At 35.1% G+C, this 15,901-nt stretch overlaps 1 long non-coding RNA gene across 1 annotated transcript; it reads left to right on the plus strand.

Annotated features, from left to right (window-relative positions):
- The first annotated feature begins 1,344 nt into the window (after nt 1–1,344).
- LOC123234914 lies at nt 1,345–13,683 on the plus strand. The gene is made up of 3 exons (XR_006505359.1): nt 1,345–1,426; nt 7,528–7,663; nt 13,571–13,683. It is a non-coding gene; the product is annotated as an uncharacterized LOC123234914 (long non-coding RNA).
- Nucleotides 13,684–15,901: the final 2,218 nt, after the last annotated feature.

Below are 15,901 nucleotides of genomic sequence, written 5' to 3' on the forward strand. Positions count from 1 at the left end.
TTCCATGTGAACTGGAAAGACCTCCAGGAATTGATGCAGAGTGAAAGTAGCAGAACCAGGAGAACATTGTACACAGAGACAGATACATTGTGGCACAATCCAATGTAATGGATTTCTCTACTAGCAGCAATGCAATAGTCCAGGACAATTCTGAGGGACTTATGAGAAAGAACGCTATTCACATGCAGAAAAAGAACTGTGGGAGTAGAAACAGAGAAGGAAAACAACTGCTTGATCACATGGGTCAATGGGGATATGATTAGGGATGTAGACTCTAAACAATCACCCTAATTGCAAATATTAATAATATAGAAATGGGTCTTGATCAATGAATGACACATGTAAAACCCAGTGGAAATGCTCATTGGCTACTGAAGGGGGTGGGAGGAGGTGAGGGAAAGAACATGAATCATGTAACCATGGAAAAATATTCTAAATTAATTAATTTTGTCTATCTCTACATCATATATCAAGATTTCTATGTGGCCTGAGAAGTCACTGGAGTCCAACTCCTTCATTTTGCAGATGAGAAATCAATGGCCCCTAACTATTTGATTTTTATCAAGTTTCTTTAAGTAATATATCAACAATTCTTTCCCTACTCTGTTTTTATTTGTTTGTTTTTACCCATTCCTTCACCTCCATCTCCTATTCCGTCTCTATTATTAGTTGACCTTTTAGGTAAGAACTGAACTTTTAAAAAATTTCTCAGATATTAAAAGCATCTGACCTTCTGCCTCTTCAGGATTACCTATCAACTTTCTACTTGTCATTATCATTTTCTTTTTGTTTGTTTTTTAAGGAAATACATTCCATTGACCTAATGACTTATGGAAGCCAACATCCAGAGAATGAAGTTCAAAACTGGCCTTGAAGTGGAACTTCTGTAGGCAGTAGAAGCTCTAATATTGGTGTCCTTTTATGTCCCAAATCAATAAAATTTTTATAACTATCTCTTCTTCTTAATCTTAACCAAAATGAACTTGGTGATGGGGAAACATAGTTCTTCCTTCCAAATGGAAAAGTCAAGGTCCTTTTTAATAAGCCTGCTCTTAAGCATTGGGCAATGGCTGTGTAATAATGCCTGGAGGTTTTTCCATTTTTATAAATCAAAGGAGAGCTTGTTGCCAAGTTCCCTAAGGTTCAAACAAGCTTTAAACAGACACTGTGTTTACAATCTGTTTTGCATGCATGACCTCCTTGTTATTCTTCAAGGAGATGAGGGGGTGTTGGGTTCAGCAAGCCTGGACAACCTGTCTTTGGAGTCACATTTAGCTGGACTTATATCTGAGAAGGAGGCTTTCCAGGCTTGTGTAGGTCAGCAGGACTGGTCATGGAAGACAAAGTGTGACCCTGCACAGTATTCTTGAGTAAATGGAGAAGGCTAAGAGGAGATTCGGGGATTGTCAAGGATCCCAAATCAAAGGTAATGGTTTGTGTTATTCTTTTTCCATTGCTTCCTTTAGCATTCTATTGCTTCCTTTAGCAATTTCCATTGCTTCCTTTAACAATATATCAGCTCTGCTTCTTGTTAGAATTTAATATTATTTGAAGAGATAACTATAAGAAATAAGAAACTCACAAGGATTCTGGATCATGCTTTACATTCCTTTATGGATGTGTGTGCCAGGTAGCTTCAGACACTTGCTTAGAGATTAGTAATGGTATCTTAAAAGTGCCCTGAACTATGCCTTGCTCAGCATAAGTATCCAATAATAGGATCACAGATCCAGAGTAGGAGTCTATGAACCTGGGACCTAGAAGTTTAAAAAAAAACATGTTAATAATTATATTTCAATAAAATTAGTTTCCTTCATAATTCTATGTAATGTATTTATGCATTCAAAAACAGTATTCTAAGGAGGTGCATAGACTACCTCAAACTTAAAAAATTTGATCTGGTCTTGATTTGTGACCAGAAAAAAAAAAAAGGTTAATAACCACTAATCTTGAATTTGAAATTCCCAAATAATCTGGTCTCACCCCTCCTTTGGCAAAGGAAGAAACTGACTTTAAGGTCACAAAATTAGCAAGGGAGAAAGGCTAGAATTCAAACACAGGTCCTGTGATTACAAAATCACCACACACACACACACACACACACACACACACACACACACACACACACANTACAAAATCAACACACACACACACACACACACACACACACACACACACACACACACATTTTCTACACTGCTTATTCATCGTCAATCTGATTTGATTTGAAAGCAAGACATACATTCTCACATAGATTCAGCTCATACGATTCAACCCTAGATATTGGTAGGTGTGTATCCCTTTCTCAAATGAAGATTCATTTCTAGGTAGCCGTAAGGTGTCAGAAACATGGTTAGAGGAGACAATTATTCCTATAAGATCATGACTTGGTGAGAAGATATATTACTTTATGTAAACAATTTGACCAGCTGTCTGGCTTGACAGGATTTACGAAGAAAGATCCAGGAAGCAAAGAGAACATGCCAAGAAAAGATTTGAGTATGAAAGTGCTTAATGGTTCAATATTATAGTCAAAATAATCTTGGGGATATGTGTTATAAATGTAGCAGTCATAACATAATGGAAATAGACTGAAGGTTTAAGAGCTCATGCCACTGGCATGGGAACTGCCAAATGCAGAGTACTAGACAAATTACTTATAAAGTAGTACTACTCATGATGCCCATACTTAAGTGGGAAAGAGACCAAAATACTCTGTTTTCTCAACAGATTAAGCCAAAAAAAGTCAAATCTGTACTGATGATAAGGAACCTTAGAGATCATAAAATGCAAAAGGAAACTAAAGTCTAAAGAAAGCATTTTACTGAACTTATATTTACCTTGCAAAGTCATTGTTACAGAGATTTGTTATTTTTACTATGGGACGTACTCTCATTTACAATAACCCTGAGAAAAGTTAATAAACTAACTACTTAATCTCTATATTAGAGGTTCCTCCTGACAAAAAAGAGCCCCAGAATATATTGGGAACTCCTCATTTCTCTGGCTTGTTGCCAAATGATCAAGCAATTTCAGTACCTAATAATATCTCAAGGCAATCCGTTCCTCCACAAGCAGTTAGAATCATAAGGCTCAAAAAACAATTTTATTTACAAGTTAATGAACATATTATTTCTATAAGTGCCATTAAATATAAAGGCACCTTCCAATGAGCAGATTTTCTCTTAAAATCTGAATAGCCTCAAAGACTTCTAGTGCTTCTCTTGTAGAGAGAGTTCAGGCTTGGTTAGGAGTTATTCCTTTATCCCAATGTTCCTTTCCTTCCACTGTAATTCCTACCAATTCTCATTCTCCCCACTTTCAGGAAATATCTCTTGTCATTGACCCACATTGCTATCTTCTACTATCCTCCCTTACAGAGTTCTTCTTAGTTTCTGCCCCCACCCACTCTCCTTCACAACCCAGCATCCAGCTTCATGAATCTCTCCCAGGTCCTAGGAAGGAGTACCTCATCCCAATCCTGTCGTTCTCCTCAGCCTTCAGTAGATGACGTTCTGTCCTTAAACTATGGACACTAGCTCCTCAACCACTATCCAATACAGGAAGGGCATTCGATTCCAAGACACACCTCAATTTTTCTTAAGTCATAAATGTCTGCCTCATCTGAAACAGGTTTCCGAGGGACTCTGGGGATAGCTTTCACCTCATCATAAGCAAATCTCAGGGTCCAGTTCCATGTAGTTTCATAGTGAGTCATTGCCCTCTTTCTCCTCCATCGCCTGGATGGTATGGTTAATCTTTTGTAAAAGCAGAGAAGCATTCCCTCTGCCCCAGACTGCACATCCATCACCGGCCTTTTCTCAGAGCAGTAGGCCAGTAATGCAAATTATCTGAGGCTGCTTTCAACAACATCTTAATAACAATGAAGAGAGAGATAATTTTATAGCACCTACTTCAGATGGAAAAGACCAAATTAATGAGAAGATGGGATAAAGCTTGAAATCCTTTCAAACACATATATAACTAAGGAAAACTTTTTCAAATAAGTGCTTAAAATCAGAGTTCAGCCTTACTCATTTGAATTATTTTTTTAGTAAATAATGGAAAGAACAGAGATAAAACTCTATCTAATCCACGTCTGAAATGTGATAAACTTCCAAATGTCATTTTAGCATAGTTTGCTTCTAAATTGCTAAACTTTTGAATACTGATTTTTAATATTTTTTTTAATTTTGAAACTACAACCTACATAAATGAAAATAAATTTAACTAGAAAATATACATTTCTAAGCAATATCATTACTGTTTAGGAAAAGGTGGGTGGATGCCTGCAGGTAATAGTCTTTTCTTTAACAAGCCTGCTGTAAACCATTTTACCAACAAACATTTCAACAGATTGGCAGGTTTGTTTCACCTTTCTCCACTAGATGGAGCCAGAAACCACAATAACAGTTTTTCTACTTTTTTAAAAGACTGTCTTTGGTTGATCATTCTTTTAACATTCAAATAGCATTTTTAGGAAAGTAATATACAAGAGGCAGTGTGATGTCCTGGGCAGATAGATCACTTCAGAATTTATACCAGGTTTTCCACTTATGCAAGGACTGTGACTCCCAAGAAAATAACAATTCCTCAGTATCCCCAAGCAATTCTATAAAACTTAAATTGTTGAGCTGGAAGAATTTCCCTACCAGAAGTTTCCCACATCAAGGAAAGTCATGGTTTCCAGTGAGCCAAAAGAAAACAAATGTGATGAGAATTTATTTTTTTAAAGTTTTAACAATAATTTTTTTAAAAAAATTTTAAATCCCTCCAATGTCATAAAACTTTGGAAAACTTATGTGGTGATGTTATTAAAATAAAATAAAATTTTAAAAATAAATAAAAAATAAAATAAAGACATAAAAAAGACCTAAAATATATCTCCTATGAATTGCCCTCAAAGACAAGGATATCAATAAAAAGAGCCAGAAAGAACCAGCAGGTCAGCAATCTTCTATAATTTATAATCTTAGAAAGTTATGATGTGACTTATCCAGAGTCACCAAACTAGTAGTCTATGTCTGAAGCAATATTTTAATCCAGACCTTCCTGTCTCAAAAAACCAGGCCTTCAGAAATTTGGTCTCAGACACTTGCTATAGTGATTGAGAAATTAGAAGATAGGAAGTCAAATTCTGGCTCTCCCAGTTAAGAAATCCTCAACAAAGAAATCTCTAGGCATTAGTGTTTCCTTTCTAAAATGAGTTTGTACCAGATGACTTCTAGATCCCTTCTCACTAAAAAAAAAAAATCTATGATCCTGTGATTTTATTTTTAATTTACTATGATTCTTTCCCCATTTACTTGAAAGTCTCAATAGTGCATTCTCTAATTCAATGTTTTCACAAATTTTATGGTGAAAAATAATAAATTCTAGATTTTAAAAACAGTAAAAGTCACTAAAAATGCATGTTATCTAAGGAAACAAATAGGCAACTATTTTTTAATCAAAGGGGAAAACTACAGTGATCTCTCACCTATCATGGAGGTTACTTTCCAGAGACCCCAGAGATAGGTGAAAATCCCCGAGTAGAAGTGTTATATATATTTTAAGGCTTTATAAACCCTCCCCACTCTCCAATAAACCTTTTCCACACTCTTATTAACCTACAGTCACTGAGCCAATCAGCACCCAGGATATAGAACACAGAGCTATGGTTAGTCGCCTTTCATTCCATCAGCCAATAGTGTGTTGCAATAAGTATAACACTGCAATACAGAATTAGATTTTTTTTTTTAAAAAAAGCATGATATAGTGAAGCAGTGATAAGTGAACTGTGATATAACAAGGGATGGCTATAATTCTTTACCCCCTGTGTCTATAATTTTATCTGTTCCCTACCCTTCTCCATCCCCATGTAAAATAATAATCATCTATAATTTATAGTTTTAGAGAATTATCAACTTGGAGGCATTGAGAAGTCAAATAATTTGCCTCTGGTCACATAGCCAAAATGTGTTAAAGCTGGTATTTGAACCGGGATCTTCCTGCCACAGATACTAGGCTTCTCCTCAACATATCCCACTATCTTCCATGTAGAAAATATAATAGCATGTAGATTATAAAAACATAGAATTATTATAAAATTTCAGGATTATATTATAGAATATAAATGATTTATACTATATAATTCTTTTAGATGATTATAATATATTGTCATATATTATAGTGTTATATGATATTATTCTATATATCATATACTATAAATAAATGATTATGCTATGTTCATCATATATTGATATATCATACTACAGATTATAAAAATTATAATCTAAGAATGGAAAGATTCCACTGGACCAGGGGTCTGCAAAATATGGCTCTCGAGCCATATCTGGCTCCATCTCCCGAGCAGCCAGTCTGGGCAGAGACTCAAGATGTGCCCCAGAGGGCCCTTCAACCCCCCATCCCCCGCCCCTTCCGCCTCCATCCTCCTCCTTCCACAGGTGTTTATGGCTCTCACAGCCAAAAAGGTTGCCAACCGTTGCACTGGACCATAGAGTCCAATCAGCTCTCCTAATCAATTTAGCAGATATATTATTCAATTCAAAAAGCAGATAAAATAACTACCCCTATCAGTAGGTAGTACAAATCTTACTATATCTATGTTATATGTTTCACAGACAACTGAGGCCCAGAAAGACTAATCAACTAATTCATGACAATACATTTAATAAACAACTGAAGAACTGACAGTCTTGATCCCAACTCCAAAAATGTTCTACCTCTTACACTATGCTACCTATTTTGAATAAGTTAAACGCTGGAGTAGGATTCTCTAGAGAGTTTCCAGTCAAAACCCTCATTTTAGGGCACTGAAAACTGAGGCCTAATGAAGTGGTGATCTGGAGATTTAAATTGTGAGGTGGCTGTTCCATAGCGCAGTACCAGAGTCCAGTTCTCCTTACTCTGGGTCCAATACTTTTCTACAGCACTATCTGGGTGCTCCTGTTCATTTGCAACTATGAGAAAGGAAAATAGTGTCATTAGAATTCTGCCTGCAGAAAAGCAGTGTACAGGGTGATTGGAGAGCTTCATCTGGATGAGAATAAGCAAATATTTGGATGGTCAGTCATGACAATGCTCTTAAGACACATTGTGTAAGGAAGGGCTAGATGAAGAGAGAAGAACCAGGCTGGAAGCATCCTGTGTTTCATTTGGCATGGAAAAAAACTGTGCCAAATTTGAAATGTCCAATTAGTCAATGGTATTTGTGAAAAAATCATTTGTAAGAAATATATTAAACTAAGATCACAGGAGACATTCCCAGCCCGTTTTTCAGGGCATTTTAGGGTCATTGCCACAACTACTTTGCCTCTCTACTGCCTCTCTCTCTGTCTCTTTGTCTCTCTTTCTCCCTCCTTCCCTCTCCCCTCCAACCCCTCCTCACCCCACCATGACTCTGTCTCTATCTGTCTGTCTCTATCTGTGTGTGTGTGTGTGTGTGTGTGTGTGTGTCCCTCTCTTTCTCTCTTACTTATATAAACCTCTCTAAAACACTTACAGGCAAAATATTCTCTCCCAAAGTAGGTGAAACCCCAGCAGATTTTGAGACCTGAAAACTACAGCTTTCCCAAAGATACCACTTCTTACAATGAACAAGGAGATAACAACTGTTTGCCACCAACCTATATAAGGGCACTTTTCCCCTTTGAAGTTGCAGGTAAGCCCCCATTAAAATATGAGAGACCCTGGGCATCTTAATGTTGATAGCCCATTATATAGAATTGAAAGAATTGTACATTTCAAAATGGGATTTATTACTTATCTCTTTTTTCTATAGGTCATTTTTAGATAGGCTACTCCCTTCTCCTCACTTAGCCTGAAATAGAACCATCCTTTATTTACAAAAAAGCAAAAGTTTTATAAAACTAATAAAAATAACTGATATTAAACATGCAATATTTCTTGTCTCTCTGTGGAAAATATAGAGGTATTTTTAAGCTATTAAGCACCAAGATCTATTATGAAAATTCTTTAGAATTCAATCTTTCTTTCAGTATTTTCTCATGGGCATTATTTTATCTTCCTTATATATTATCCTTCTGTTCTACTTACTTCTGTTCTACTTACTTCCCTCTTCATCAAAATTTCAGTTCTCTGAATTCTTCCTTCCTGCCACTTCTTACTACAAAAATAACATTCTTTTACATTCACCTATCACATTTTGTTCATCTATTTCTTAACTGATAGGCATTCACTTTATTTTTATTTTCATTTTAATTCCACTTGAAAAAAGATGATTGTAATAATAATATACCTAACAATTAAAGATATTCAGAAGTAAATTTGAGTTCTACAGGAGGTCTGTGAGTTCTCCTTCACTGACGGGTCTTCAAAAAACGACAAATAACTACTTGTCAGATGTGATATAGAAGGTAATTTATTCAGGTATTATTGTTGTTCAGTCATTTTTCAGTTACATTATATTTTTCTTTACTTCATTTGGAGTTTTCTTTTCACAGAAATACTGTAGTGATTTGCTATTTCCTTCTCTAGTTCACCTTGTAGATGAGGAAACTGAGGCAAACATGATTAAGTGACTTGCCCAAAGCCACACAGCTAGTAAGTATACTGAGACCAGATTTGAACTCAGGGAGATAAATATTTCTGACTCCAAGTCCAGCCAGCATGCTATACATTTATCACCCAGCTGCCACAGAAGCCATCTTAGAGTATATCTAGCCCAAGAATTTCATTTTTAAAGACATTTACATTCCTCCAACCACTCCACAGATGTGAAATCTTTGATAAGGAAGCACCAGGGAGATTTATTCTAGCTCTACAAAATAATTGTTTATTTGGTCATTTTATTGGTATGGCACTAAATAAGTAAATTAATTTATGTAATGGCCATTTTTATTATATTGGCTCAATCTACTCATGAGCAATTAATATTTCTCAAATTGTTTATATCTGTCTTGATTTAAGTGACAAGTGTTTTATAATTATATTAATTTAATCTATGGGTTTGTCTTGGCATTGTGAAGGGTTAAATTTTGGGGATAATGGTTTGAACAAAAGTCAGAAGAACAGCTTTTTAAACACAAAAGACTTTGTTTATTATTAGGACATAGAGATAGGAAATAGAAAGGAGGAAAGTGAAAGTAATCTTATAATAGCTTGTACCTATACCCAAGATCCCAATTCTAACTAAATTTCTCTAAAAAACCCTAAATCTATCTGCCTCAAAGGGCAGTTTCTTCTGCTAGGCTGAAGCCCTCACCTACTCTCCTATTCTGACTATCTAATAATATAATCACTATCTACCTTATCTTCCCAAGTTATTAATAATCAATAAGGATATTAAGGCCTCATCTCCATTCTCTGTCTCCAGAGAGAGAGTGCTAGCAACACAACCTCTCCCCAGGAGACCCAGAGACAGAAAGCCCTTTCCAATTGCTTTCAACTAACTAACCACACTCAGCCACACCCTTCTAACTGTCACCAACTGACAAACTGCACAGCGGGGGTGGGGGTGGGGTGTCTCTTACCCAGAAATCTTATCGTCCCATTTCCTCTTAAATATAAAAAGGGAGAAATTAATGAAAATTCTCTTAACAGCAGGTGGACTCCCAAGTATTTTATATTTTTTGCAGTTATTTTAAATGTAATTTCTCTTTCTATCCTTTGCTACTAGACTTGGTTGATAGTATATAGAAGTGCTTATAATTTACATAGGTTTATTTTAAATACTACAACTTTGCTAAGGTTGTTAATTTGTTTCAAGTAGAATTTTAGTTGATTTTCTAGGGTTCTATAAGTATCTTATCATATTATCTGCAAAGAGTAACAGTTTTGTTTCCTCCTTGCCTTTTTTATTCTTTAATTTCTTTGTCTTGTCTTATTGCTTTAACTAGTATGGGCAACTGTGCTTCACCCATAATCTTATTTGGAAGTATTCTAGTTTATCCCCCATTACAAATAATGCTTGTTATTGGTTTTAGATAGACGCTACTTATCATTTTAATAAAGGTTCCATTTATTCCTATGCTTTCCAGTGTTTATAATAGGAATGGATTGTTGCATTTGCCAAAAGCTTTTTCTGCATCTATTGAGATAATCGCATAGTTTTTGTTGGTTTTGTTATTGATATGCTCAATTATATTGATAGTTTTCCTAATATTCAACCAGCCCTGCACCTTTGGTTTAAATTCTACCTGCTCATATTGTATGATTTTTGTGATATATTACTGCAATCTCTTTGCTAGAATTGTATTTTAAAATTTCATTGCCAGTATTTATTAGAGAAGTTGGCCTGTAGTTTTCTTACTTTGTTTTTGCTTTCCCTGATTAAGCATCAAACCATATTTGCGTCATAAAAGGCATTTAGTAGGACTCCTTTCTTAGCTATTTTTTCAAATAGTTTATACAGTATTGAGATAATTATTCCTTTAATGTTTGGGAGAATTTACTTGTAAATGCAATAGTCCCTGAGTATTATTTTAAGAAGCTCATTCATGACTTGTTCAATTTCTTCATCTAAATAGAGTTATTTAAGAATTCTATTTACTTCTGTTAGTCTGGGAAATGTCTATTTTTGTAAATATTCATGTATTTCAATTAGATTGTCAGTTTTACTGGCATAAAATTGGGCAAAGTAACTTCTAATTGCTTTAATTTCAACTTCATTGGTGGTACATTCACCCCCTTTTCAGTTTTGTTACTTTCTCCTTTCTCTTTTTAATCAAATTTGCCAATAGATTATTTTATTGTGTTGGGGGTTATTTTATAAATTCAGCTCTTAGTTCAAGGTTTTTTATTTTTTATTAGTTCAAGGTTTTGTTGTTTTGTTTTTTTTTACTCTAAGTTTTATTTAATTCTCCTTAAATGTTCAGATTTATATTTTGGTGTTTAATTGATGAGTTTTAAAGTTATTCTTTTGCTTGTATTTTTACTTGTATATCTAATTCATTGATCTGGTCTTGTTCTCTTTTATGAATATAACACATTTAGAGATATAAATTTTCTCTAAATACTACTTTAGCTATTTCTTCACTGTTGTCATTATCTTTAATTAAACTGATTATTTCTATAACTTATTCTCTAGGATTTGATTATTTAGTTTCCAATTAATATAACTCCTAATATTGTGTGATTCTGACTATAGCTCCACAGTATTTAAATGGTTTTTTTCTAGCTGCCTGAAGTATTTTTTTTTTACCTTGGAGCTCTGGAATTTGACTACAATATTCCTAGAAATTTTCATTTGGGGATTTCTTTCAGGAGGTAATTGAGAGATTCTTGTAATTTCTATTTTATTCTCTTCTTCTAGGATATTGGAGAAGTTTTCCTTGCCAGTTTTTTAAACCTTCACCTTCTATCTTGGAATCAATACTATGTGTTAGTTCCAAGGCAGAAGAGTGGTATGGGTTAAGCAATGGCATGTAAGTGACTTGCACAGGGTTACATAGCTAGGAAACATCTGAGGTCAGATTTGAAACCAAGACCTCCCATCTCTAGGTCTGGCTCTTTATCCAATGAGACCCCTGGCGGCCACCAATAATTTCTTTAAATGTAATATCTAGCTTTTTCTTTGAATATGGTTAACATAATTCTTTAAATTATCACTCCTTGATGTATTTTACAGTCTATTGTTTTTCTGATATTTCTTATATTCTATTTCTTTCTTCATTCTTTTGACTTTGTTTTATTTCCTGATATTTCATGGAATCATTAGCTTCCACTTACCCAATTCTAATTTTAAGAATTTATTTTCTTCAGTAAGCTTCTATACCTATCTCTTTGTGACCAATTATGCTTTTTATTTTTTTTAATAATTTTGATTTTTTTAGAAAATTTATCATGGTTACATGATTCATGTTCTTACTTTCCCCTTTACCCCTCTGACCTCCTCCTCCCACCCCATAGCCAATGTGCATTTCCCCTGGTTTTAACATATGTCTTTGATCAAGACTTATTTCCAAATTGTTGATCATTGCATTGGTGTGGTAATTTCAAGTCTACATCCCCAATCGTGTCCGCCTCAACCCATGTGTTCAAGCAGTTGTTTTTCTTCTGTGTTTCTTCTCCTGTAGTTCTTCCTCTGAATGTGGGTAGTGTACTTTTCCATAAGTCCCTCAGAATGGTTATGGATCATTGCATTGCTGCTAGTACAGAAGTCAATTACATTCTATTTTACCACAGTGTATTGGTCTCTGTGTACAATGTTCTCCTGGCTCTGCTCCTTTCACTCTGCATCAATTCCTGGAGATCTTTACAGTTCACATGGAATTCCTCCATTTTATTATTCCTTTGAATGCAAGAGTATTCCATCACCAACATATACCACAATTTGTTCAGCCATTCCCCAATAGAAGGGCATACCCTTGTTTTCCAGTTTTTTGCCACCACAAAAAGCTGCAAAATATAGGCCAGGTTTCAATCTAAAGAAGGAACTCAGATGGACCCTGACTCTCTCCACAAGTTCCCAGGACCAACTGTCCTCTTTCCCAAGATTCTAAACCCCTTAACTGACAGAAGAACTCTGCAAAGCCTGCAAAACTGTTATGCCCCCTCTCTGCACCACATTATCCCCCCTTTCTTTTTAAAATTTGCACCTAGCAATATTATAGTAGTTACTAAAGTCTAAGGGATTACTACTCTTATACTAAGCTAAATTCTAACTAAGTTCTTATCCCTAACTAAGTTTGCAAAATAAGAAAAAGGTTGCTATCTCCTAAACTATGCTAAAACTAAACTAAGCTAAACTAAGACGGGTTATGGTAAAAGCATAGGAAAGGAATGGGGATTTAAGTTTTGCAAAAAAATTTTTTTGAACAGAAAGGAAAACAAATTAAATTTAAACATTCACAAACATTCTTAAGGCTAACATTTACTAACTAGAACAAAGTAATGAATTCTATCTATGCATCTATCTAATTTTATGAACTAACAAGAAAATATTAACTAAGGAAAAATTTTGCAATCTAAGCACCTAAATTTTAGTTCACTAGCTAAAGTTAGTGTATGAATAGATTAGTACACTTATGCCTATGTTAGAAATGTTAGTAATAATCAGTAAGACTATATTATTTGTAAGTCTATTGGTCAAACCATAGACTTATGTTATGTACAATATTTACAAAGAAATTTTAGGAAAATCTGTCCCTGTACTAACTTACTAAACTAAGTAAACTGTCCCTGTGTGTTAGTAAAACTTATTGCTAAGGGTTAGTAAGCACAATTACATATATACATAAAGTGTCAGGTGATTTGAGTAGAAGGTGTCTGAACCAAAGTAAGAGAAAATTCTGTACTAAGGCAGACATACTCTTCTCTCTAAGTGTAAGTTTAGTGTTTCACATGTAGATGTGAAGTCAGGAAAATGTTTTATGTGTTGTCTAGTGACTTATCCTTGTAATGATGTGTTATATACTTACTCCACCAGAATTCTTTTGCATTGTGTATGTACTGCTTGGATGGAATCTAGTGTTGTGTGCAGTGAGAATTCTGTTGGGTGTAAGTAATGTCTTTCAAATACATGTGTCCAATGCTGATTCGATGTTCCTCTTCACAGTGTGGATGTCCTTCTTATGATTGATGTATTTGGTCACGGATGTTTCTGTAGTTCTCAGGTTTGCTGTCCTCGTGAAGATCTGTGAAGTCAGCAATGCCTCACTTGTGTCGTTTGATGCACCCGCGCTTGTCATCTTGCACTTGTGTTGTTTGATGCACCCAGGCTTGTCATCTTCTAACTTGTGTCAGGAACAAAGTTCAAATGTCTATCAAATGTGAATCATTTTCTCTTCTTTCTCTTTCTTTTGTGGTTTAATAAAGATGATTAAAGGTAACAGAGTTCGTGATTAAGTCTTTGTGCTTTCATTTATTTGTTGTCATCAGTTTCTAGATCTGGGATTGATTGCAAATCAAATGTTGTGTCTTCTTCTTTCGTTGATTCTTTTCCATTGTCATAATTATTTACAGATGATTTTTCCAAGTGATTGGGATTGGGATAATCATTTGGGTATGAAATTTGGTGTAATATCTGATTGTTTACTGGCTCTTGGTCTACTTCTGGTTCTGATTCATGCTCTAATTGTTGTTCTGATTGCTGCTCTGTCTCTATGGTCTTATGTATAGATTGTGGACTTTCTGAGGACTTGTTTGGTTGATCGGTTGGTGCTAGTTGATCTTTGTGCTGTATAGTTTCTGGGTCTTTTGGTTGTTGTTGGGCTATGTCTTTTACTGGCTTGACATGGGTGACATGGAACCAAGGATCCTTTCCTTCAATTTTTATTGCACTTGGATTTATTGATTAGATCATTGTCCTCAAAACCAGGAAGACCAGGATTCAAGTCCATACTCCTGACATATACTGGCTGTGCCACTCTGGATAATCCATTTAACATTAGTTCTTTAGGCAACTCTTTTAAAACTGTAAATTACAAAGAATTTGCTAAACTTCATTGATAGATTTTCATCAACTGAGAGCTCCTTTTATGTGCCAGTGAAATCACAGATCTAATTCCTATCTCTATTTTTAAAACAGAATGAAATAACCCTAGACATAAGGATTGAAGGCATAGGTTTGGGTTACAGCTTTGTCATCTCTTAGTTATAGTGACATTAGGCAAGACACAAGAGTTCACTAAGCCTCCATTTTCTCATCTTTACAATGGAGTAAATACTTGATAAATGTCACATAATTATAAGAATTAAATGAGGTAATGAAGATAAAGTGTTTCCCACCACAAGATGTGATGCAAATATAAGCTACTTAGAAATTATCATAAAATTAACTCATCATTTCCCACCCTGTTACACTTCTGTTGACTTCTCCATCCTGTCCCTGTGCCCAATACCTTCTTTTTTTTCCCTCCCCTCCTTATTTTTCAGTATCCAGTTGTGTGTTATCTTGGTCAGTTATTTTGTAAACTCCCTGAAGACAGACACTGCCTTTCTTTTTCATATTTATGTCCCCAGCACTTAGCCCAGTATCTGGAGCACAGTAAGGTCTTAATGAATGTCAGTTGACTGAGATATGCTTTGAGCCAGGATTCATTTTAAATTCAAGAAAAAAACTTATAGGTTAACTTTTTATGCTTGTTTGAACATTGATATTTGTAATAGCATATATTCTGTCAACCGTCCTACTGCTTTGAGGGATCCATCTGAAGCCTTATTGGGGAAAGATGATACTATATTTCCTCTCCATATATACCCTTCAGTCTTTCAGGGATATGAAATTTCCTAAGTGTGGGCATTCCCTCTATTAACACTAATCACAAACCCCTCAAAGGCTTAGAAGCTGGTCTTCATAACTTGTAGTGGTTGAAACTTTCATCACTCTGTGTCCAAACTGATGACAAGTCTCTCTGAGAGTAATTAGGTTGATCCTCAGATGAGATTCAGTTTATTGATGGGCTCAGGCTCAAAGTCTCCCCAGCTCAGAAGAACCTGTCAGAATTTATGCTCTTCTGGCTGAACTTTGAAGACCTCGAATCACCTCCATGCTACTATGCAATATTGAATGAAGACTATAGTGGTGGGATATCCACAGGGAAGATAAGATCTAGAATCAGTATTTCTGCCTCAGTGTGGTAAAAATTCTGAACTTGGAGTAAAAATGACCTGAGTTCCAATCTAACCTGAAGCAGATCAGGACTGGCACAGGTCAAATCCAGACTTAAATGAAATTAGACACTGATCTAAACAGGAAAAAAAAGAAAAAGATTTAATTAGCTATCAAATTGATTATATACTCAATATGAATGGAATATTTTGCTGGAGTAAGCACAATTTACTCATCATCTCCATACAGAAATTGATCTGATCTGCTGGGAAAGATGGAGTAACTTCAAGAATGGAAAACCTGTCATATCTGAAGGGAACTGAATCTTTTTGGACTGGCTTCTTTTAATTTTTCAGAGGATGCTATATCAATAGAATCAAGTTGAAA

Source organism: Gracilinanus agilis, chromosome 2 (assembly GCF_016433145.1).
Source record: "Gracilinanus agilis isolate LMUSP501 chromosome 2, AgileGrace, whole genome shotgun sequence".
Taxonomy (NCBI): domain Eukaryota; kingdom Metazoa; phylum Chordata; class Mammalia; order Didelphimorphia; family Didelphidae; genus Gracilinanus; species Gracilinanus agilis.